A 26,087-nucleotide genomic window follows, 5' to 3' on the forward strand; every position below is an offset into this window, starting at 1 on the left:
ATGCAGCAGCTCGCATTTTTCTAAACTGAACCCCTCAGCCCATCACCCAGCTGATCCAGATCCTCTTGTACTCTGAGGTAATCTTTTTCCCTGTCTACCACACCCCCATTTTGGTGTCATCCGCAAACTTATTTACAATACCTCTTATGTTCACATCCAAATCATGGATATAAATGATAAAACATAGTGGATCCAGCACCGATCCTTGTGACACTCCACTGGTCATAGGCCTCCAGCCTGTAAAGCACCCTCTGCCTTCTACCTTCGGGCCAGTTCTGTCCTCCATACGATCTAACCTTGCTGACCAGTCTCCCGTGAGGAACCTTGTCAAACGCCTTACTGAAGTCCATGCTCTGACCTCAGCAATCTTCTTTGTTACTTCTTCAAAAAAACTGAGTCAGATTTATGAGACATGATTTCCCATGCACAAAGCTGTTATTAATATCCAGGATTTAACTCTGTACATCGGGGTCTGCGTTGCCCAGTTATAGGTGTTAATATTCGGGATGAAGTTCAAGTACACCAGCATTTTGTTAGTGACTGTGTTGAGTCTTGTTAATATCGCCAACACAGGTTTTGCCCACGAGGAAATGGTGGCAGTGTCCTTACCTCTAGACCAGGAGGATTGAGCTCAGAGTTGAGGAACAGCATCTTTGAAGAGGATGATCAGAAAACCTGCCCAAGCCACCAGGCCATACTGTCTCCCAGCTGTCCCTGCCTCAGCCTCCAAACAGAACCTTCCTGTAGTTTCTCTCCTGTCAGACTCTCCCATTGCACAGTTTGTCCAGGATCCCCTCCTGCTGCTGCATTGATCCTGTCCCTCACTGACCTGTCCATCCCCCAGTGTCCTCCACATTCATTCATTGTTTACAATCTCATTACCCCAGTTCTCCAGCCCCACCCCTTCCCATCTATGGAGACGACTCAGTGGTTAGCACTGCTGCCTCACAGCACCAGGTACCCGGTTTCGATTCCGGCCAAACCCAGAGTTTATGCATTCTCCCCATGTCTGAGCGGGTTTCCTCCGGGTGCTCCAGTTTCCTCCCCCAATCCAAAGATGGGCAGGACAGGTGAATTGGCCATTCTAAATTGCCCCTCGTATTAGTTACATTAGTCAGGGGTAAATATAGGGTAGGGGAATGGGTCTGTGTAAATTACTGTTTGGAGGGTCGGTACGGACTTGTTTGGCTGAAGGGCCAGTTTCCATACTGGAGGGATTCTGATATATTGGGCAGCAGCTGCTGTCAATCACCCGGACTCCTGTATGATCGGGAGCATGTGCTGTAGGAGGGGAGGCCAGTGTACGGGCACAGTGCTGGCCAATTGTGGGAGTATGCACAGTACGGGTCAGTGCCAGGAGGGAGGCTGTGGGTGTATGGGATTAATCTGTCATTGGCAGCTTCCTCCCTCTGGGAGCAGGACCCAGGGGAATGGCCCCTTTCCTGGCCCCCCTGCCATGTGATCAGGCTATCAGTGGGGCAGCATTTTGTAGAAAGTTATCAGAACTCTTTTGTGAAGATTCAGGGTTTTTATGGAAAGGGACAAGGATGGGCCTGCAATTAGAGCTGTAATTCGGTTCATTTTAGTAAGACGGGTTTTGGCCAGAGTGTGCAGGAAACAGGTGTATGCAGGGTATGCAGGATGGTTGCCGTCCGAGGGTTCCCGAACAACACCCCCGCCTACCCCCCCGGACTCAGATCCAGACTCATTGATTTGGTTCTTAGTCCACAGACAGGAGCTAGGAAACTGAATTCAAAGAGAGGAGAGAGTGTGAGAGAACTGGGTGTGGAGGGAAGGAGTGGGGAGGTTGGTGTGGATTTCAGTTCACAGAAGAAAGAAATTGTTAGACTGAGAGTTAAAACTTTGGTGAACAAGAAACTACAATTTATTACTATAATTGTCTTATAAAGATCCATCCTGTATTAATGTGGTGAGTTGTTTTCTCAGATGTAGGGTACTGAAAGGGTGGATTTGCAGATGAGAAATTCAAATTGAACTTCATGTTCAGATCTGATAGTTACTTGATCCGTGCCGGTCTGAATATTCATTGGCCTTTTCATGTGGAAGGAAAGGTGTGTATTCTGTCCGTGGGCAAATATTCCAAATCTCAATGTGACTGGAAAAATACTGAGACACAGCCAAGTCCATGTTAGCGTGGTGACTGGGGAGAATGACTTCATTTTGTTTTTGAAAATCTGAAAAAACATGGCATGTTTCCCAGGAACAATTAAGCCACAGCTTTGCTTTGCAGAAGGACAAGTCTTTAATTAACCATACAACCAGAAAGACACAAGGATACCTGCACCATGGGAAACACTATGAAAATGGGATTGTTGAAAAGGATTGTAATCCATTGGCATTCTCACGTTGGTTCCAGCGCCGTGGGGAAACACTGGAAATGTGCTGAATGCAGTGTAGGTTTCAGTTATTAAAGTGTAAAAAGTGCAGAACAATTTACAAGGATGTTGTCAGGGGTTTGAGTTATAGGGAGAGGTTGGACAAGCTAGGATTTTTTTGTTTAGAGCAGAGGAAACTGAAGGGGGACTGTTCTAGAAGTGTATAAGAACATGAGGGGCATGGATAAGGTGAATGCACTGTGTTTTTTCCCAGGGAATCAAGGACTGGAGGGCATCAGTTGAAGGTTGGAGGGGAAAGAATAAAAGGGAAGCTGAGGGGCAACTGTTTTACACAGAGGGTGGTATGTATATGGAATGAGCTGCCAGTGGAAGTGGTTGTGGTGGGTACACTCTCACAACAGGTAAAAGACATTTGGACAAATACATGGATAGGAAAGGGTCAGAAGCAGATGAGCCAAGTGCAGGGAAATGGGGTTAGTGTGGATGGACATTCTGGTCAGCATGGGCCAGTTTGGGCCAAAGGGCCTGTCTCTGCTGCAGGATGCTATTTCTCCCACTAACACTGTTGGTATCCTGGGATGTATTCCATCAGGGTAATGAGACTTGTGTACATTTAGCTCCATTAGCTTGCCCAGCTCTAACACTTTCATGATAATGGTTATTTCTAGGTCCTCCCCTTCCTCAGTCTCCTTATCAATTACTGGCATATTCTTCGTATCCTCCACTGTGAAGACTGACTGCTGTGTACTCATATTCCTGAACCCTGCTGGATAGCAATAACTAGGTTCAGAACCCTGCGAGGTCTTCTTTGAGTCTTTATTGATGAGACATGGCAGTTACTTGGATAGTGTACATGCAAAACACCTCCAGGCCGCATCAGGTAACTCCCCATCTGTCCGGTGTACGTCTCCCATTCTTATACCTTTGTGGTTTGGGACTTTGAATAGAGACTGTCTCTCAGTATTTTCTCCATGGCAACGGTCAGTTAGAAAGTCTAGTTCAGTTTAGCATTTGTGGTTAAAACATACACCCCTCCCCCCACACCCCTGTGGCTCCCTCAAGTATCTGACAGGCACTTCAGTTTCAGTGGGGTTGCCTATCAGGATTCTGATATGGAGGAGCCGGTGTTGGGATGGGGTAGACAAAGTTATAAATCACACATCACCAGGTTATAATCCAACAGGTTTATTTGGAAGTACAAGCTTTTGGAGTGTGCTGTGATTTTTAACTTGATCAGGATTATCTCTATGGTCACAGTTACAATTACAGAGGCCATATGTTCCCCACACAATAGGTTCCCCTTTAGCAGTGTAAACTGCTATTCTGGCACTGAGGATAGCTACTCGTCACTTTTCTCCCCCAGTCCCATCTAGCTTTCTGTTGATTGTTAAAGTTTTTTTCTCTTCTCCTAGTTTCTTCGTGGTCGTTGCCAATTTGTTTGCCTTCTATTTCAATTTGATAGACTCCCTTATTTCCTGAGCCACTCATGGCAGATTACTCCTTTTCCTACAGTCCTTCCTTGTCCCTGATATATACTTTTTCTGAGCACTTCGAAAAATTGCTTTGGTATTCCCCCACTGTCCGTCAACTTTCCCATGGTAAAGTCTTTGCTTCCAGTCTACATTAGCCAGCTCCTGTCTCACCCTATTGTAGTCTCCTTTGTTTAAGCACTCGATCTTGGGATTGGATTTAATCTTCCAGCTTTCCAGCTGTGTTCTAAGTTCAACCAGATTTATCAGAAGTCTTTTATCAGATTACGAGGTGAGGCGAAGTTTCCTGGGTACTTTGCGTTTCATTGTCAAAGACCTTAGATATGTAGTAAAGTATAGGATAGATATTCACAACAGAGTATTCTGGACGGTGTGAATGTACGACACAGTCTAAAACCATAAATCACTGTCTCCCCTCAGTTTAAAATTGCAAAATCATTATCTCCTACACGCTTCCTCACTATCTAAGTTTGGAACGCTAATCCACCTGACTATCCTGCTTTTTCCAAAATCTCCTTTGGTGAAGGTGGTGAGTTTTGGATGCAGCTTTCCAGTTATTACCGTAAGAAGATGAGCACTGGGCACAGGAGAGGCAATGCAGCCCTTCGAACCAGCCCCACCATTTAATACGGTGATGATTGAGCTCACCTCTGTCTCAGCTGGGTTTTCCCGCCTGCTCTCTCTCACCCTTCATCTCCTTGCAAATTCAACATCTGCAACTCTTCAGTAAATCTGCTCATTGTCCTGGCATCCACCGCATTTTGAATAGGGAATTCCACAGATTCACAACACATTGAGATAGGTACATTCTTCTTCATGAGAATAGAATAGAGTCCCTACAGTGCAGAAACAGGGTATTCATCCATCAAATCCACACCAGCCTATGATGAGCATCCCATTCAGACCCACCCTGTCCCTGTAACCCTGCATTTCCCATGGCTAATGGCCTAACTGGCACGCACATGGACACAGTGGGCAATTTAGCATAGGCAATCCACCTAACCTGCACATCTTTGGACTGTGGGAGGAAGCTCGAGCACCCTAGGAAACCCACACAGACATGGTGAGAATGTGTAAACTCCAGACAGTCGCATCTGGCTGAAATAAAACCCGGGTCCCTGACGCTGTGAGGCAGCAGTGCTAACCACTCAGCTACATCTGCTTAAAATCTGCTACCCCTTATTAACCACCCCACCCCGCAATCTATGTTCCTTACGTCAGAAATCAGATTGTGGAAGCAGATGTCTCAGTAAAATCCAGTGACAGCCCATGTGTCCTGTGTGTATGAATGGGGATCCAACCTCCAGCCCACAGTTTTCATTCACTATCCAGAAACATGTCTCCAGTGGCTTCATGGGGGCTACAACTCCCACAATCCCTGAGGCAGGGACTACGCGTGTGAGGGGAAGCCCAGAACTGCACATGTACAGAATATGGGAAGATTTTGGAGCGTGTGCTTTGGGGTAATTAGCGGAAAGCATTTGACATTGTGATTGGCTGGAGGAGGAACAAATCCGCTTGTAGTATTGACAGGTTGGGGTTCAAAGTGTCACCACACCCACATGGGCCCAAGTTCCATCCCCAACTTGTCATAATGCTGGGAATCGACCAATGGGAAACAGAAGAATCTGACCCATTCTCCCAGCCTGAAGGACCCTCTTCTGTCCAGCATCTGCTACCACGATTTCTGTTTCCTTTTGTTTCATTCTGCTGTTACATTATTGACTTGCAGCAACTGAAGGGAAAGGAAGTGAACCCAGAAAGGGTGCAGAGTCTAACCAGGGACGGGAAGTGGTGGCATGGATCTGTTTACCAGTAACTCCATGAGAATGGGGAGGGTGTACATTAGGGACAGCAGAGTCAGAATGGTGGGAGAGAGTAAGTGGGCTGGAGGGTTACAGCTTTTGCGGAAGAAAGGGGAAAAAAGATATTATAGAGAAACTAGAATTGTCTGCCCTGAATTTCTAATCTGTACATATTTGTTTATTCAGGGTGCTCAATGGTGAAGATTCACAGACTGAAATCTCAAACTCATGTGCAGATTGTGATTAAGTTAACCAGCATTTGAAGAACCAAAGATGGAGAATAACTCGGCCAAAATCCAGCAACACTCTCCTTCCCAGCATTGTCTGTCTCTCTGCACCAAATGGACTGTGAATGGTACAAGACAGCAGCTCACTACCATCTTCTCAAGGGTAACTAGAGATGGGGAATAAATGCTGGCTGAGCCAGTGATGCCCATATCCTGGAAATGGTTTCTATCTCTAGTTGCTGAACCCCAGTTGATGTTACTGCAGGATGATGAGGGACGCTGAGTGTATCCTCCAGGAGGCAGCACCATCACATTACCCCGCCTACACCCACACAGTAACACCGCAACGTCACTGGAACAAAAGGCAGTGAAACCAAAGGAGGACTTAGATATAGTTCTTCAAGGTAAAGTCATGAAAGGGGATTGGAACACAGCAGGAACAGGAGACTGAGCTGGATGGTCTGCTGTTTCCCATTGAATGGTGGAGCAGGATTGAAAGGCTGAATGGTCTCCTCCTGCTGCTATCTCCCAGGTATGTATATAGCCATGGAGCCCAGGTAGGAAGGAGTGGGCAGGGATTCTCCAGGAGATTGCACTTCCACAACAGGTTTCAGTGAGGGATGGTTTGATGGATTTTATTTAACATTTATCTTTAACACAAGGTTTGTAAATTTGCTTTTAAAATATTGTAGCTATTTATTCCACAATAAATAAAACTAAAAGAAAAGAAATGAAACTATCTGAATGTAACAGTTTTTAAAATTTCAACGCCCTGTAAAACAAATCCTGTCTATTCCTGGACACCATCACTTTCCAGTTACTCAAGCTCCAGGGAAATACTCCCTCCCTGTCTGAACCTTTGGTTTGATTTAACTGCTTTTCAGTTCTGGTTATGTGAGCTGTGAAGTGTTCTTTATTCCCCATTTCTCTGACCCAGATGTGTTATCTCACACAGCTGAGCAACCTTCCCACCATCAACATCAACACCCTCCATTACACCATTTTGGTTCCCATATAATCACCAGCAGTAAACCACCCATGTAACCAATTGAATATTTATAAACAACGCCCCTTACAGGCAAAGCAAACCATTACAAATGACAAAGTGGGAAGAGACCAAATCAAAGTAGAGTTGGGGGTGAGGGGGCAGCGATGGAGATAAAGCACTGTATCCACTGCGGTACCCACCTCTATCTAAAGACATTGGGAAAATTGAGATGCATTACATGCTCCTTCTCCAAGGACACCCTGTTGTGTCGACTTTATCCACAATCATAGAATAGAACCCCGACAGTGTGGAAGGAGAGCATTGGCCCATCAAATCCCACCAACTATCCAAACAGCATCCCATCTGGAGCACTCCACCCCTGTAACACTGCATTTGCCATGGCTGATCCACCAAGTCTGCACAATCCTGGACACTGTGGACAATTTACCATGACTGATCCACCTAACCCACAAATCTTTGGACTGTGGGCGGAAACCAGAGCACCTGGAGTGGACCCACACTATCCTGGGGAGAATGTGCAGACTCTACACAGGCTGTTGACCAAGGCTGGACTCCAACCTTGTACCTGGTGCTGTGAAGCAGCAGTGCTATACAGCAATTTAAATCAAAATAAATGACCCCTGCTCATTGCTGTTTGTGGAGACTCATTGCCCAGAGAGACATCCTGAGATTCAGAAAGAGACAATATGAATTTAGTCAACTCCTGTCAAGTTAATGTGATTAACAACAACATCAATACTCCAACAGTGTCATCAGACCTCGTGCCTACTCTATCATTTACGATTTTTACACCATGGGAAGTTTGTTACCAGCTTCGATGACAGCCATAATGCTCTGACCACTTTGACAGAGCCAGTGCTAGTCAGTTCTAATAGTTATCAATAGATTGTATCTAAACAGGATGCCCCACAACAGGAAGTGCTCTGGCACTCAATGCCCGTAAGTCAAGGTCATTTTCCTAAAACCACTCACGACTGGCAATACCATTGAAGGTATTTTATACAGTAACCTTACAGTCTCAATTGCCAGTTCCAGTCCATGAAGCAGCCAGTAACATGCCCCAGTGAATTGAATTCTAACAGCAGCATTGCCCTGGCAGGAGAGATTGAGGAGCTTGAAGCTGTCTTCTCTGGAGTATCTAAACATGAAACACTTCAAATGAACAAAAATCTTCAAGAGCTCAAGAGGATAGATACAGGAAGGAAGTGCTCCCTGGCTGGTGTGCCTGGAATGAAATAAGCACTAACTACAGTATCTTTACCCAGCATCCCCTTTAGCTGCATCAATGTTGAAGATTTATTTGCTGCTCTAATTCCACTCTCTTGATCACTCCAATTTTTAACTGCTGTAATGTTCCTGACTGTTCAAATGTATAAAATTTAATTTAATCCATCCCAAAGCCTCTCTGTACCTGTGCCTCACTTGTGTTCACCAAGACACTCATTCAATCTGACCTCTTTACAAACCCTGCTCTGATATTTCCTTAGAGGGCTCAGAATTAATTATTCACAGAATTGTTACTGTACAAAAGGAGGCTGATTGGCTGATCAGCTCTCCAAAGGATCACCTCACTGAATGCCATTCTTCTCCCTTTACCCCATAAACCTTCCAATAACACCAGCGAGTTCACAACTAACCACAGCGATTGGATTTGTTTTGTTTGTTCATGGGATCACGGCATCACTTGCTGGGGCAGCATTTGTCATCCATTCTAACTGCCCAGGAGATGGTTCAGAGTCAACCCCATTATTCAGGGTCTGGACTCACATGTCGGCTGGACTAGGTCAGAATTAACACAGTTTCCCAGATCCAATGACATGAAGAGTTGTTTTCTGGCCTATGATCCTATTTCAGAAATAATAATGTTTGCAGTTGAATTAAAACTGAAAGACCAAAATGGGTTTTATTCTGATTGAGCCTGTCCTCCTGTTTTCTCAGTTATTATTGACAATCTCACCACCCCCACCCGCCCCCCCCCCCGCACCAGAACCTGTTCCAGAGAGTGTTACAGAACAGGCAGAATGGTCAGCTGCAGCTGGTCACCTGACCGGTCACTGGACCCAAAGGTTCACTCTCCACAGATGCTGCCAGACCTCCTGAAAATTTCCAGCACTGTCTGGTTTTGTTTCCGATTTCCCAGCATTTGCAGATGGTTAGTTTTTCAATATTCATCTTGTGTGTTGCAGAGGAGTTTATTGATGAGTTTGGAGAGTTTTGAAAATTGCAAGTTAGGCCACAAATTATCCAAGATCTATTGAATGGAAGAGCAGGGTTGAGGGGCTGAATGGCCTCCTCCTGTTCCAATGAAAGTTGTCCATCTGCAGCTTGTGGTAACATTTCCCCTCACTGCTCACTTCACCTCCATGTCTAACACACTGTTACTGTCTGAACAAACTTCCTGTGTTTGAACTAAACCTGTTAATGTTCAGTAGCTCCCTCTCCTGCCTCCCGGGTTTAACTGTCATTATGGAATGCTGTCTCATATTACTGCGGGAATGCCCACAAGGACTAATCCAGGAGTCTGTATCCCCTGGAATCCAAAAACCCCATTTATTTCCTTCTTATTTCATCCTGGCTATTGAACTCTCGGTTTCAATCCATTCTCCTGTCATGCTCTTCAACATGTCCATGTGGGTGGGCTAGAGGCAGCTGGGATTTAATGAAGGGAAGTGGGGATTAGGCGGAAGCACGAGGAGAGGTGACAGCAAAGACAGTTCTCATTGTAACGGCAGAGTTTCTCCCTGACACAGAGTGTGGTGAGGCACCTGAGTTTGTTGGGGGAGACGGATTCAATCAGGGATTTGGGAAAACACAGACACTGACTGACCTATCCATCTGATTGTTAACTCAGACAAAAGGACAGAAAGAAAGAGGCACATTTAAATAGCAGCTTTGATGATCTGGGGCAATGAAACATGCTTCAAACCCAATGATTTCAACCTCAAATCTCTGAAAATACAGACACAAAGCTTCCTACTTTGGGTCTCTCCAGCGTCCTTTATTTCTTGAGAAAAGAGTTTTAAGCTGTGTAGCCATTCCTGGTGATTGTAACCTCTGTGTCCTTGTAAGATATATGACTGAACCTTTATTTTCCTGTTCCCTGTGAGTGACATCAGCAGCAGAAACAGGTCCTGAGCTGTGCGGGTTTCGGTTGGAGTATTTGTATTTACAAATTCATTCTCACCCTCACATACAGTGTGAAATTGCTGTAAAACAGAAGGAAAGGATTGAGTGAGAACCAACAGAAACACCAAGGCAGCATGTGTACCTGAGCTGAATGAACCTGGCATGAGGAAAACGTGTCGACAATCACAACTAGTTAGAATCACAGAATCCCTGAGGCGCAGAAAGAGACTAATTCGATCCATCGAATTTGCAATGGCCCTACCTCCATAACCCCACATTTAGCATGGCTAAACCAACCCACCTAACCTACACACTACAGGCCATGTTAGCACGGCCAATCCAGCAAACCTGCACATCTGTGGGAGGGTCACATATTATGTCTAAGTGCTCAGGATTGTGGATGAAGGCTCACAAACACTTGACTCTGACACAAATGCTCTTTTTTTTTCCAAAATAAAATCTGGGGGAAACTGCAACCAGAAAGATTTCTGATTATCTCATGAGGAAGAAAATTCAAAACTCGTGCCATTGACCCAGGGGGCGCAGTGAAAGTTACAGAGGTCTGGGAACAATCAGAAATGTAACAGGTTGTGAGCAAGGTGGGGGTGAGACAAGGACAAAAAGACAGCCTGTCACTCGGGGGAAGACAGGAGAGATTAAACAGCAGAAATGGTAGTCCCTCAAGGCCACGGGGAATGGAGTTAGGGCTGGGAACGAAACAAGGAAACAAGTTGAGCAGCTGTCAAAGAAATACATTGAAAAACAAACAGATTATATCAACATAGAGGGCAGAGTACACAGTCTGAAATTGTTGCTGTCATTGGTGAGTACAGAACGCTGTAAGGCCTGGATCGTTCTATTACAGCCAACACATACAGGATGGACCAAGTAGCCTCGATCTGTGCTGGAACTTACTGACAAATTTAGTCTGACGTTTGGAATTCAGGTCGGATGATATTCATAAATTCTCAAATTGGACTTGAGTTTAATATTCTGGAGAAATGTCAAATAAATCACAATGATCCCATTCTGCAGACTTTAGTCCATAGCCCTGCATGTTCCAGGGTTTCAGTTACATCCATGTCCTTTTATTCTAACGTGATGTTGGCTACTGCCTCTACCACCCCATCAGTGAGTTCCTGCCCACCACCATCCACTCCCCTTCTTTCTGAGAATTAGTTTCAATCTAAAACCTCCAGTTTCTGACCTCTCTGTTATGAATAGCTCCTTCCTATTCACTCGATCTGGATTCCTCAGCATCTTATCACTTAAATTAAATCTCAGCTCATCCTCCTCGGAAAACATCCCCAACTTATCCAACCTTTCCTCAGAGCAGACATTCTCCAATAATGGAAACATTCTGATCAATCTCCTCTGTACCCTCTCTGGTGAGAACACATCAACGTGGGGACGAGGAGTGAGTGTAGTACTTTAACCATGGATTAACTCGTGTTCCTGACATTTCCAGTGTCACCTCCGTGTTCTTGTAGTTGTCGCTGATACAAGAAGTGTCCTGGTTTTCCCACATGGAACTGGATATGCACTTCATGGGGCTGGGATTCCCTACCATTTGCTAACTAATCCTAAATTAACTCCAGATTAAAACAAGATTATCAGTTACTCAACAATCAACTTCTTCCATTATTCTCAAGTCACCTTTTTAAAATTATTACTATCTAAACACAACAGGCTTTAATTTGCTGAACAAGTATTCAGGTATCTTCTCTGTTAGAATCACTTGAAGATTACTCCCTTCAGCTACATTTGGTGAATTGAAAACTAATTGTAAATATATGAATATCAAATGGATTTGAGTTTGATGATAATTAATCTAGTCTGACATTCATGTTCATTAATATCAATATAAACAGCAATGGGGTTGATTCATACCTGCCCTCTGGGCAATTAGGGATGGGCAGGAAATGCTGCCGGGCCAGCGATACCTTCATCCTGTGAATGAATAAAGGAAAATAAAAGTCTCTACCCAGTGTGAATCTGTACATGTTCAACACTGCTGTGAACATTTCCAAAGCTAAGTTCTGTATATGCAAAAAATTTATGGACTGGCAATACCATTGTTCATTACTTGGTGTGAAAAGAGAAAAAAAAAGTCCTTCAACTTGTGGTTATAAGTAAATTCATTGGTGTCTCAGCAGGATGGATGCCTGAGTGAATCCCTTCCCCTCCTCTCACCCCCCCCCCCCCCCACACACACACACACACACACACACAGAGCAGGTGTACAGCTTCTCCTCACACTGTCTGGTTTGGCCCGTTTCCAGATGGGAATGGGTAAAGAATTCCCTTCTGGCATTCCCCACATTTCCAGAGTCTGTCCCTAGTGTGGCTGCACTAGTGTTTTGATTTCAGATAAGTGCTGGCAGACTGTTATACACACCATTACGCACCCCACCCACCACCCCTCCCCCTCCCAGAACCCAGTATAAAGCAGTAAAACATTATCTCCTGCTGAGGAAGGACAGCCTGTGTTAGACTGAGTAGGAACACTGAGCAGATTTACCTCAATGACAATTTAATCGGTGACCAGAGCAAGTAAAGCAAGTCCACAAAATGCATTATAGCACAGAGAGAGGCCCATCAAATCCAAGCTGGCGCACTGTAGCAGAATCCCATATTCTCATTCCCCATACGTCCACACAAACTCTGCAATTTTATTTCCCTCGGATCTGATCTATTTGTTTTTATCAATCATTCATCTTCTCTGCTTGCACCACCATAATAGGCAGCATGTTCTGCATATTTCCAAACAATACAGTCAGCAGAAACACTTGCTCATCTCCCGCTGTATCAAAACTTTACATCTGATCTTAATTCTTGTGCGATCACCTATCGAATACAGATATTTTTGACTGCTATACCTAGACATGTTATAATCTTATACAGCTCTATCAAAAATATATTCAACTTGTTTACTTCAAAGAAAATACAAATTTCTTCAAATCAATTCAGTGACTGCATTTTCTTCATCGTGAACCTCTCCAGTAATCTGTACTCCACACTCTGAAGATCACTCATATCCTTCATTGTTGGTGCTTATTTTGTTCCACAAATCCAGACGAGACAAGTTTTCTGCACAACAGCAGTAGCTTTATTATTGTGCAGCCAGCGAGAGTTTCAAAGTGTCTCTAAAGTAGCTGAGTGTCTACTTGCAGAGACTGTTCTTCATGAATCTCTGCCTTACCCATAGAGACAGTATATTTAATAGGAATTAGACAAAGACATATCAGTCACATGGGCGATTGCCATTACATAGTTTAAAGTAGGTGATTATGGCCTTACAAAGCTTGATGAATGGTGACGTCCTGTGATAAAGTGTGAATGGATTACAGAAACTGATTATCGTATTGCTCATGATTATGTGTTGATGGGAAGAGATTAAGGCAGAAGGGTTCTTCCTTCAGTAAATGGGGAATTCAGTTACCTATGCTAATATGGAGGGGAGGTAAGACAATGGGAGCGGGAGGCAGTTTCACAGGGTTGTGCCCAGGGCTCTCAGTCTTGTCTGGAAAGGACAAATCCCTCTGTCTGGGGTTACAGGGGAATCCACGTGTGGCTGCAATATGTTCTATTTCGAAGGTACAGTCCGCCTCCCCCTACTGAGGTGTTCTGTCTGTATTGTAAGAGTACAGGCCTCGTACTCTTACAATGCAGCAGTAAGTCCTTTGGCAGGAGAATGTTTAACCCTTGAGTCGCCAATGCATCCTGAAAGAAAGCAAAGTATGGAACTGGCCCCTCTGTGGTATTTTAACTTCCCCATTCTGACCAGGAATCTGTTGATCAGAATTGGATGCAATGATTGATTGTGACCTAACTAGAGCTTTGTCAATGGTCAGCATCTTTTCCATGAGTTTGTTATCATTCGCTCTATTAATGAAGCCCAGTATCCTATACGTTTACTCAAAACACTTTATGTTCTCTCTCCTTTAATGATTTGTACACATTGTCCCCCATCCTGCTGTCCTGCTCCCTGTGTCTGTTCCAATCAAATATATATTCCCTTTCTACATTGCTTCTCTCAAAATGCATCAACTTCCTATGTATTCTGAAGAAGAGACATATTCCACTCAAAATATTATCTCTCACTCCATACATTCTACCCCCGGAAAACAGAACCGGACAGCACTGCGATAATCGGCCCACTATGTCTGTACAGATCATGATGCCATTCCAAACTAATTCCATCTCCCTGTATATGATCCATATCCCTGCCAACCCATGCCTGCTTATGTGTCTGCCCAAATGCCTCATAAACATTGTGATTGTTCCTGCTTTTACCATCTCTCAGGCAAGTACATTCTAGTCACTGACCACCTTCTGCATGAGAAACTTGCCTGATACAACCTCCCTTTGAACTTGCACAGATGTTGTTGGAAATGCTCAGCAGGTCATGCAGCATCTGTGAAGAAAAATCAGTTAATGTTTCGGGTCTGGTCACCCTTCCTCAGAAACGTTATCGCTGATTTCTCTTCACAGATGCTGCTAGACCTGCTGAACTTTTCACAAAAATGTTTTTGTTTCTGGTTTACAGCATCTGCAGTTGTTTTGGTTTTCATTTCCTTTAAACGTCCCCCCTCTCCCCTTAAACCTACGGCCTCTAGAATTTGTCGTTTCCACCTTGGAAAAAGAGTCAGATTATTCACTCTGTGCCTCTTGGTTCACCCCGCAGCCACTGACTTTCTAGTGACAACAACCCAAGATGTTCCAACCTCTCCCAATCCAGACAACATCCTGGTAAACCTGTTTTCAACCTCTCCAAAGCCTCCACACCCTCCTTATGTGGTGATCAAAACGGCACACAATACCCCAAAGGTGGCCTAATTACAGTTTTATATTCACTCCCCTGACAGAAGAAGGCAAGCCTGCCATCCACCTCCTTCACCACTTTCAGGGAGCTGTGAACGTGCACCTGAAGATCCCTCTGTATATCAATGCTGCTCAGGGCCCTTCCGTTTAGTGTATACATTCCTCTTGCAATGTGCCTCCCAAAATGCATCACCACACATTTGTCCAAATCAGATATATCTGTATTTTCTCCGTATAACCTTCTAACTGATCTTTCTTGCTGTGTCCTTTGACAACATTCTTCACTGTTCACAGCTTCATCAATTGTACCATCTACAAACTTGCTAATTCAGTTGTTTACATTTTCTTGCTAATCACTGATATATGTTGCAAACAACAGATGTCCCAGTTCTGATCCTTGTGGAACAGAGGCACTGGCCACAGACCTCCAGCCAGCAACATGTCCCTGCACAACTGTTGCTGGGAGAAGTATCAAAGAGGAGCCTGAGTTTAGCAGCGTGGTGACCTTTATTCAGCGCTCCTTACTTAAGCATGATGGGAGAGTTCCCTCTCGAGAACTCTGTGGCTTCCCCAGCCAAGTAAGGCTGGGTTTCCTTCATGCTTTCCGGTAATATTTTCTCCCAACCTGATCTCCTGGGTTTGGAATGTCAACTCGGATATTTCTGTGCTCCCTTTCCCAGTTTCTGATTCGCTGTCCCTCTGCAACTTCCCATCTCAGCTCATGCAGTTGCTTTGCCAGTTCATTCAAGAATTGTTTAACGCTATCCTTGCCATTGGACATCTCGGGCACTCCCACTGCCACACCCTGTGGCACCTGCGTAGTCCGTCTGGTCACTAATTCAAAGGGGGACTGCCTTGTTCCCTTTGCTGGAGTTGATGGTAATTTAATTAGGATGGTGGGGAGTACTCTAACCCATCTCTGCCTGTCTCTGGGAGGGCCTTAGTCAGACTAGCTTTCAGTGTCTGCTTCATTCCTTCTGCTGTCCCTGAGCTCTGGGGGTGGGATGGGAGATGGGGTTTCTGTTCAGTACCAAACAGGCCACAGAGCTGTTTAACTACGTTCCCTGTAACATGTGTCCCTTGGTCAGAATCTGCAGTGGAATGCTTCCACCCACTGCGTAAACCGGTTTATTAAGACCCAGCAGGATTTCCTTCCCTGAGATTGGGATGGGGGTGTATGTAAAATCTGTAATTGTTCCCATGGGTCCCTAGGTCCCTGCTGTGCCTCCATTTTATCCTGATTGCTTTCCCTGGCTCATATAGCGTGTACAAAACTACACCCCTTCAACAAAAAGCTGCTGTATCTCTCCCTGATCCAGGCCTCCCCCTGTAGCGGAGCATCTGATATTGCATTGTATCCTGCCCAATATGGGCTGACCCATGATATGTTTTTAATAATGTTTGTCTTTTACAGTGTGGTGGCACTGCTGGATCATCCAGACTCTGTCTTGTCCTATTACTGCCCCACCCTTTTCCTATTCCTGTTTCTCCTGTTGTGGGACTGTTTCTGGGAATATCTTTCAACCTTCCTCTCTCACTTCTGCAGCTCCTGCCACTGCCATCTCCTCAAATGTCTGCACTGTTTCAGTCAGTATTTTACCTGCCTTAGCCACATACTCACTGCCCCGTTGGTGTGGGGTTTCTACTTCCCTGTGAGCTCTAATCTTCATTATTGCTGCTTCACTGGGAAAGTCAGCTGCTTCCACTAACTCTCTGACGGGTTCCTCATGCTCTATGTGGCCCCCAGACAAGGTGATGTACCCTCACCGAGCCCAGACCAACACATGGTCATGAACGATACCAAAGGCATGCTGACTGTCTGTGAATATGCTGACTCCCTGACCCCTGGCTCATGCCAGTGCTTCTGTCAGGGCTTGTGATGGTTCTGCCAATTCTGGCCTCCACAAAAGGCCTCCAATAATTAAACAATCTAAAGTTTGCCTTACCCCTTCGCGATGTGCAGATGGATAGTTTTAAAATCATGGCCTTTCGTTCCAATGGGATTATCCCCTCTGCCTTCCTGATTTGATCTCCCTGATATGATGTCCCAGGTACGCCTCTACTTACCTTCCCAGTTGCACTCTCTGTGGGTTAATTTTAAGCCCGGCCTGCCTGAACTGACACAATACTATGTTTAATATTTGGATATGTTCTTTCTCACCAACTGAGGTAATGAGGTGTTGGTAAGATTAAATAGACTAACTCCATCAGCCATATATCGGTGGGATATACTGGAATATTATGGGATCCCTGAGATAACTGGATCCAGGTGTACTGTTTTCCTTTGATAGTAAACATCAGTTTATTCTGCCATTATGGACCAGAACCCATTCACAATATCAAGGGCTGAGACTATATCCTGTTGCGATTTCAATCCATTAAATACAGTGGTGTGGTTCGCTACTGTAGGATACTCTTTAGTGGCGGATTTACTGAGGGAGGTATAATCAATAGTGAGATGGGATGAGCCGTCTGGATTCAGTGAATTAGTCTGGGATACTGTCGGTCTGACTGTTCCCTGCTTCTCTCAATCTGTTACTGTCACAATGACTGCCTCCTCAGCCCCAGCTTTAATGGGATCCTGTTTGTGTGGGGAGTGAGAGGGCCCTCGATCTTTACAGGATCTACAGATAATAACGCACATTCCTGTTTGAGTTCCCCACACTGCTGTTTGGGTCCTAGCTATAACTCCCCAGATTCTCTGACTGTTCCAGTCTCTCTGCAAGGTATCTACCCTGGAGATGTCGCCTCTCCTTTGCTTCCTGTCCCGGGCCTGGCCAGGTTGTTCCCATATTACAGTTCGGGTTTCTACATCACTAGTTGCTCCTAACTGTTCTAAAATGGCTACTCCCAGAATGTTCCCTTCCTCAGTTTCACACTCCCATATCTGAGTATATTTTGCCATATCGGTGATCTGCATCGGTTTATTTCATCCAGCTTCCTCGATTCCCTCTCCAACTGCTCTCATTTTAGTAATTGACAGGGTGGGAGCAAATCCATATCGGTAACTGATATAGCTGCTCCTGTATTAATATTTATTAATACAGCAAACACAGCATCAATAAATATTCATAAGCTATGCATGTGCCTACGTGAACACAGGCCACACAATGTGAACATCTACCTCCCTCTCTCTGCCTACGTTCCTTGGCTATGTGCCATTTCCTGCTTCCCTTGTACCATTGTGGGTCTGGTTCCCCTCCCTGTACTGAAGCTATTCCTCTGTGTTTCTGCGTTTGCCTCAGCTCTCATGACCCAATTCAGAAGGTGGTTAGAATTATCTCCCACTGGGAGTCCCATGTTTATAATTACAGTTAAATAGGGTCCCATGTCATCTTTTAAACACATCAAACCTATTTCATCATCACAGTTTGGGGTTTGGTAATCCCCCGTGTTCCTTACACACCTCAGGCTTCCTCTCTGTATGATCCTCGATATTACCCTTAGGTCCCTGAGACACCAAGGTTATTTTAGACCATTCAGCCTGTCTCCTCCCCAGTGTGTCCCTGTAATATCTGTAAATGCCTGGAGGTACTGGTCAGCTGTGCACTGGGGTTGGGGGGGGGGGGACCGGCTCACACCCCCACCCTCACATTGCAGGGACAGTTTCTGCTGTACACATCAGGAAATCTTGGCCTGAGAGATCTTGGCTGACACCATCTTCGGTGAGACTGTGTACCTCAACTACTTCATCCATATTGTCTCAATAAGGCCCATTATTACCATTTCTCTATCAGGCTGGGTGTTCATTCACCAACACCTGTCGTTCAGCCGGGTAAACAGTTCAGGTTTGGTTTCTGTCAGTTCCTTTTGTTGCTCCCTACTGTCTAGCCACGTTGAGCTTTGATGCCCAGCAGTGCCATGGACACGGCCTTCTGGGATTTACAGGGCGGTGGGTCATCCCACCCATTGCCGTCCCTCTGTTGATACGTGGGCGCTTCATCATCTAACCTGTTCTACCCAGTGTCACCATCCTCACTGCCTTCTGAGGAGAGCGGGGCAGTAGGTACATCCCCCACTGTAACTACCAGCTGGCCTTTAGCTTTCAGGCCTCACGTCTGAGAGTCACCACCTTCACTTGTTCCTGTTTCCCATAATAATGTAACACATTCCACCGTTCCTGGAATAAAACAGAACAAAATGTGAATTTGGTTTTACTTGAAATATTTATAACTTGACATTCACTTTACAGATCTATAGAGGTGAGAATTGTACTGTGATTATTTAAGTGAATTTAACTTGATCACACAGGGAAAATAACTCTTAACGTCAACGACAATGAATGAACTGGATAATATGTGATCATTTGTACCAGTTCTTGCATTGAAAATTCAATTTTATTTTAATGCTTGTCACCCATTACACCATGGGCATTGTTATTAGGGAATAAAATAATGGAAGGATATCAGAGAAAATCAATAGACTTTAATTTTAGCTTCACTGCAATAATAAACCAAAACTATATTTGGAAATATGGTTAAACTACATAACAAAGTTTCCAGTGTCATTACTGACATGAAAACTATTTTAGTTTGCAAGTTGTTTTGCTCTAAGAATAATTGGAAATGAATTGTGATTATGAATTGACCATTTAAAATGTACTTTGAAGACAATAATTAGATATATTTTTAGAGGAAATTAGGGAAGGAAATAAATATGTATACATTGGTATTAATAGTTTTAAAATGTTTGGAAGTTGACTAGGATTATTTGATTGAGAGAGGCTGCATGATTATAAAGACTAATTCACCTTTTCCATTGCATTGTTGGTTTCACTAGAATCTGTTGTGGTCTAAGCTCTTGTTGTGTGCAATGGACTGTCACTAATAGCTTCATTAACCTGCGAGTCTCAGATCAGGTTTCCTTTGTCTGTAAGTCAGTCTGTAAGTGTGCGACACACCTGCTTTTCTGAGGGGAAACAGAGACTCTTTTCAAAGGAAATAAGTGGCAGTTCACACACCATCGGCAGGGAAGGGTTTTTCTGAAGAATTTCATTGTCTATCTATAAACCGATGGTATCTGTGTTTGTCAGTTTGTGGAGGTTTCAGCCCCTTTGTTCTCAGCTGTTTTATACAAGCAGTTGTTTCATTATGTCTTTACCAAGAATGTTGTTTACTTTCCCCTTTTACTGTGATTGTGCAGGTTAGAATATTCTGTGAATCAATAACGTTCAGTAACTGAACATTGAATAGTTTAGACTCTAACAGAGCAGGGCCATGTTTTCAGCTCATTCTTCGCTTTTTATTTCCTGGTTGTGTAGAATGTTACAGAAACAGGCTCTGAGCAATGTTTCCATTCACTTGTGTTGGAGTCACTGACAGCCACGTGGTCAGTCAGTTTCAGGCTGAGGGATCAGTTTCTCTGTCCTATTAGATGGTGGTCACTTGCTCAGTTTCCGATGGCTCACCTCAGCGTCAGTCCGTCAGCTGCTGAAACCCTGTATCCAGCATTTGTTCCCTCTCACCATGACTATTCGAATACAGTCCCAGCTTGTCTCCCACATTCTACCTCCATTACCTCATGGTCACTTCAGATTCTACTGTCTGTGTCCTTGCAGCAAGTTGTGTCAGACACCTATCTCAGTTTTAACCTGATCCATATTATGTTCAGAAAGATATTTTCAAAATTTGGTTCACTGCTTTTAAACCTACCCGTGCCTTCACCCTGTCCTCCCTGTGTAGTTCCACACCTCCCTGGGGTATCTGCACTTATCCAATTCCAGCTGTGTGAGAGTTTCTTTTTTAATTCTCCTCCCTGTTTGTGGCTTTAGTTTCAGTTGCCTTGAACCTAAACTTGGTCATTCTCTTCCCCCATTCCCTTCAACGCTCCTTAATTCTCCCAATTTGATCAAGGTTTTGGTTCCCACCCTTTGTAGCTCGGGAACAGTCCTGTGGTATCATTGCTGAACTGTTAATGCAGAGACCCAGTGAATATTCTGGGGTCCCTCATTCGAATCCCACCACGGCAGATGTGGAACTTGAATTTAATAATCATCTAGAATTATGAGTCTATTGATGAAATTATTCTCGATTGTCAGGAAAAACCCATCTGGATCACTGGTGTCCTTTAGGGAAGGAAGCTGCCATCCTGACCTGGTCTGGCCTACATGTGACTCCTGACCCACAGCAATGTGGTTGGCTCTTATTTGCCCTCTGGGGAATAATGCTGCCCTCAGCCAGTGGCACCTACATCCCAGTGAATGAATTTGAAACAAAGCTCTCAGTCCGGGGATCATGTGTGAGAGAAGCAGAAGGTGACCATTCGGCCCCTCGAGCCTGCTCCACCATTCAATAAGACCAGGCCTGATCTGTTTGTGATTTGTATTCCATCTTCCGCCAACGTCCCTTAACAAGAATCTATCAATTTGTGTCTTAAAATACTCAGTGAGCCCACCTTCTGGGGCAGAGAGTTCCAAATTTGCACAGCCCTCTGATGGGAAACAAATATCATCATCGCTGTCCTGAAAGGGTGAACCCAATTTTAAAGCAGTTCCCTCTAGTTCAGGAATGACCCACACGTGGAAACATCCTTTCCACATCCACCTTTTCAAACCATTCAGGATGTTAGATACTTCAGTCATGTCACCCCTCACTCTCCCAAACTCTAACTGTAACAAACCTATCCTGTCCAACCGATCCACATTTTATTTCTGTCACGCCGGGTGTGAGTGGGGTTGAAATGTTATGTTATGTTTATTATGCAGTGAATGTGTTGCTTCACTGTGTGGGGTCTAAGAGTCAACATGAGCCATACTAGCTTTCCTGTCTCACTGTATTACATATATCTTACATCACTGTCGTGTTTCCATCCCTCCCTACCTCATCGAACTAAAAAGAATGACAGAGATCGAGAAAAGTCGTTAGAAAATTTGTTGTTGCATAAAAGGTATTTGGTCTGTTTGTACAGATTGCATTGTAATTGTAGTAACCAGTTAATTAAAAGTTACTGACAAAATATTTTAAGAGGATCTACGGTTGGTGGTGGAAATGCTGCTGGTTCATATAAGAGAGGGCTGGGGTGAATACTGTACTTGGTTTTGATGAGAAAGTTGAGCAATGTCAGATTCTTTTATCTTTTTCAATAAGGGGCAGAGATTGCAGCAAGGACAGCGTGGAGCTGTTTTGATCTTGCAGACATTATAATAATATTTATTTGATGTGATGTGGGTGTTACTGGCTGGGCCCAGCATTTATTGCCCGTCCCTAGTTGCCCTTGAGACATTGGTGGTGAGCTGTCTTCTTGAGCCGCTGCATTCTACCTGCTGTGGGTATACAGCACAAAACTGTGAGGAAAGGCTGAGGCACTTGGGTCTGTTCTCATTGGAGAAAAGAAGGTTTAGGGGAGATATGATAGAGGTGTACAAGATGATTAGGGGTTTAGATAGGGTTGACAGTGAGAACCTTTTTCCGCTAATGGAGTCAGCTGTTACTAGGGGACACAGCTTTAAATTAAGGGGTGGTAGGTATAGGACAGATGTTAGGGGTAGATTCTTTACTCAGTGGGTTGTGAGTTCATGGAATGCCCTGCCAGTAGCAGTGGTGGACTCTCCCTCTTTATGGTCATTTAAGCGGGCATTGGATAAGCATATGGAGGTTATTGGGCGAGTGTAGGTTAGGTAGGCTTTGGTAGGCGCAACATCAAGGGCCGAAGGGCCTGTACTGTGCTGTATTTTTCTATGTTCTATGTAATACCTTGGGGTGGGGATTTCCAGGATTTTGACCCAGCGACAGTGAAGGAACAGCTATATATTTCCAATTCAGGGTGATTAGTACCTTATCGGGGAACTTGAAGATAGTTGTCTTTCCATCTAGCTAGTTTTCACATCAATATTTCAGTTCTTTCCAACATATTACTCTTGTAGCCACCGTGTTTATGTGCTGACACCAATTCAGTTTCTGATCAATGATTATTCCCAGGATGTTGATCGTGGGTGTTCAATGATGGCAATACCAGCGAATGTCAAGGGATGGTGGTTAGATTATTTCTTATATGTGATGATCATTGCCTGCATTTGTGTGGGATGTATGTTACTTGCCCCTTGTCAGCCCAAACCTGGATATTGTCCAGATCTTGTTGTACTTGGACTTGGACTGTTTCAGTAGCTGCGGAGGGAATTAATTATTAACGTTCAATAACCATGGAATTATGCAAATTCCTTTTTCTATCAAATGTCATGGACTGTATCTTGTGGTCACTCTGATATTCACTTTGGTTATCTCCTTACTCTCTTCCTGATTCAGACACAAATGTTGGATCATCGATCAGGATAAAATTACATCAATTTCTCCTTCTTCACGGTGCACTGATAGATTTTGGAAATTTAAGTGTTGCTAACATCTAATTATTTTTCCGTTCAGTCGGGGGTATATTTATGTTCAGTAAATGCAATAATGGCTCAGTACATGAAGTAATGTGAAGATATGGCAGTGTACAAACTCACAATGATTGTGAATATCAATTTTTATTTTAACCATATAAACACAGTTGAATTGTTTTAATTATATTTGACTTCAATGCTCACATTCATTGTATTTCTGATCACAATAAGAGTGAACTATTTCTTGTGACAAAATTATTTAAAATTCATGTCACTTTTTTATGGACGCAAAATCGAATCAACACCCGTTTGTTCCCTCCTTTACCCATCGCAGTCAAGTTTGAATTGTACTATGCTAGCTTGGTACAGCACGGAAACAGGCCATTCAGGCAGCCCGGCCAGGTTCCCTAAACTAAACTAGCCCCATTTTCCTGTGTTTGTTCCATATTCTTCTGGACGTTTTCTATCCATGTAACTGTCCAAAAGTCTTTTAGATGTTATAATTGTACCAGCCAACGCCTTTCCTCTCACATCTCATTCCGTGTGAGCCAAACACACTTTGTGAAAAAAGTTGCCCCTCAGATCCCTTTTAAATCGTTTCCCCTTACCTTAAATGTAATTTACACTGTAGAATCTTTATGACTGCAAAGTTATTAAAAGTTGAGAGGTACTTAGAAGCAGCATAATAACATTCATAGTTTAGTCAGTGAACGGAAGCAAATAAATTCAAGATATTGTGAACATTACAATGAACAACGGATACAAGTTGAGAAAATGTTGGATTGAAAAATAATTCAGTAGACACTTAGATATTTTCTAATCAACTCTGATGTGCTTTGACACATCTCTGTTGAAGTTTAGAATTGAATCCATACCTCCTGGTCTTTCAGTACAGACATGACCAGAGCCCTACATAATGTTCCTATGCAAGAAGGGCAGGACTATAATCACAGCTGCAAATGTGTTGCTGGTCAAAGCACAGCAGGCCAGGCAGCATCTCAGGAATAGAGAATTCGACGTTTCGAGCATAAGCCCTTCATCAGGAATAAGAGAGAGAGAGCCAAGCAGGCTAAGATAAAAGGTAGGGAGGAGGGACTAGGGGGAGGGGCGATGGAGGTGGGATAGGTGGAAGGAGATGACCTGGGGGGTGCAGTGAGAGAGGGACTCACTGAAATCCTTGTAGAGGGAGGAAGAGAGCTTCTTCAAGGAAGGCATCCTTGTAAGAGGATTCGCAGTAGGTTAAAATCTTCGAGTAAAAAATGAGGTCTGCAGATGCTGGAGATCACAGCTGCAAATGTGTTGCTGGTCAAAGCACAGCAGGCCAGGCAGCATCTCAGGAATAGAGAATTCGACGTTTCGAGCATAAGCCCTTCATCAGGAATAAGAGAGAGAGAGCCAAGCACTTACGATGGTTACTCACAGGGAAAACTGCTCGAATATTTATTGTGATAATCAGACCGGGTTGTATTCGACAATTCCAGTGTGTAATGGACTGATAAAAGGAATTAGTAATTCATAAAAATGTTGGAACGAAGCGACAATGATCTTAAACAGATATAAATCTCATGATAATCAAGTAATTAAATATGTTTGAAGCAGTCATTTATGTACTCAAAATTAAACTGCTTTGTAATGCTCATGACTTGGAAGTAAAGCATTAGTCATTCAATGTGACTATTAATCGAAAGATAATTTCCCTCATTTTCACAAAATTGTGATTTCTAAGAATTCAAGATTTATTGTAAAAGAATAGAGCAAACATTTGTTAATTCTGGTTTGTATACACAAGAAACACGTGAAATTAATACAATGTTTAACATGAAAAATACTTAGCTCTTATTGTAATAATTAGAAATATAGAAATGTTAGCATTGAAATGAAATACAATTAATACAAGGACGCAAAAAACTGTGGATACTGGAAATCAGACACAAAAATAGCTGATAACAAATTTAAGAATGATGAGAAACCCTTACTGCAATGTAATTGTACAATATGTTGGAAAGAACTGAAATATTGATGTGAAAACTAGTTAGTCATCTCTTAATTGATAAGACTGATTAATGATCATTTAATTAAAATGAGAATTCAAATGAAAGAGAATGAGATAGTTACTATGAGTGTTGGGTGAGAAAACTTTGCTTGATTGCAGGTGTGTTGACCTGAAACGAGTGTAAATATTTCATCATGATACTGGCACTAAGAAATAATAGATTCAACTCTCATGATGGTGTGATAATTGAAATTACAATTAAAGAATAATTAATGTTGGAACTAAACACTTAAAACGATTCAATATTTTCACAGCAGTTTGTACTAGATATTCAATAAGATCAGTAAACTGAGAATTAAAATATTGGGTTAATTTCAAAACAAAAATCACACCTTCAGAGATTATTCATCAGAATAGTTTTGTCATTGAAAGAAACCTCATTTATTCAAGAATTCTGCATTTTCCTTATTTTCTGTCTTTTTCCCACAGGGATCTGCACTGGAACCCTTCTGTTTGCGGGACAAATATATATAAGTGACATGGATTAAAATCTAATTAGGTGAGTTAATAAGTTTGCAGATGATACAAAGTTCAGTGCAGTTGTGGATAATGTAGAGGGTTGTCAAAGAATGAAGCAGGAAAAAGATAAATTGCAGATATGGGCAGAGAAATTAAAGGCAAAGTTTAATCCATACAACTGTGAGGTGTTTCACTTTGGGAGCTCAAATATTAAGGAAAAGTAGATAATGGCAGGACCCTGAACAGCTTTGTTGTTCAAAGGGATCTTGGCGTTCAAGACCATGGCTCCCTGAAAGTGACCATGCAAGTAGATAGGGTGGTCAGGAAGGCAAATGGCATGCTTGCCTTTATTGGTCAGGGAACTGGTTACAAGAGTCAGGATGGCATGTTGCAACTTTATAAGACTTTGGTTAAGGCATA

The 26,087-nt window shown here is 43.4% G+C and overlaps 1 long non-coding RNA gene across 1 annotated transcript in view; it reads left to right on the plus strand.

Annotated features, from left to right (window-relative positions):
- LOC132810737 (uncharacterized) overlaps positions 1 to 25,709 on the plus strand; it is an 89,463-nt gene extending 63,754 nt beyond the window's left edge. Inside the window, exon 3 of the long non-coding RNA XR_009643061.1 lies at positions 25,638 to 25,709. This is a non-coding gene — a long non-coding RNA (uncharacterized LOC132810737). The remainder of the gene's footprint in view (positions 1 to 25,637) is intronic.
- The last annotated feature ends 378 nt before the right edge of the window (positions 25,710 to 26,087 follow it).

This window comes from Hemiscyllium ocellatum, unplaced genomic scaffold (genome assembly GCF_020745735.1).
Source record: "Hemiscyllium ocellatum isolate sHemOce1 unplaced genomic scaffold, sHemOce1.pat.X.cur. scaffold_182_pat_ctg1, whole genome shotgun sequence".
NCBI classification, from domain to species: Eukaryota; Metazoa; Chordata; class Chondrichthyes; order Orectolobiformes; family Hemiscylliidae; genus Hemiscyllium; species Hemiscyllium ocellatum.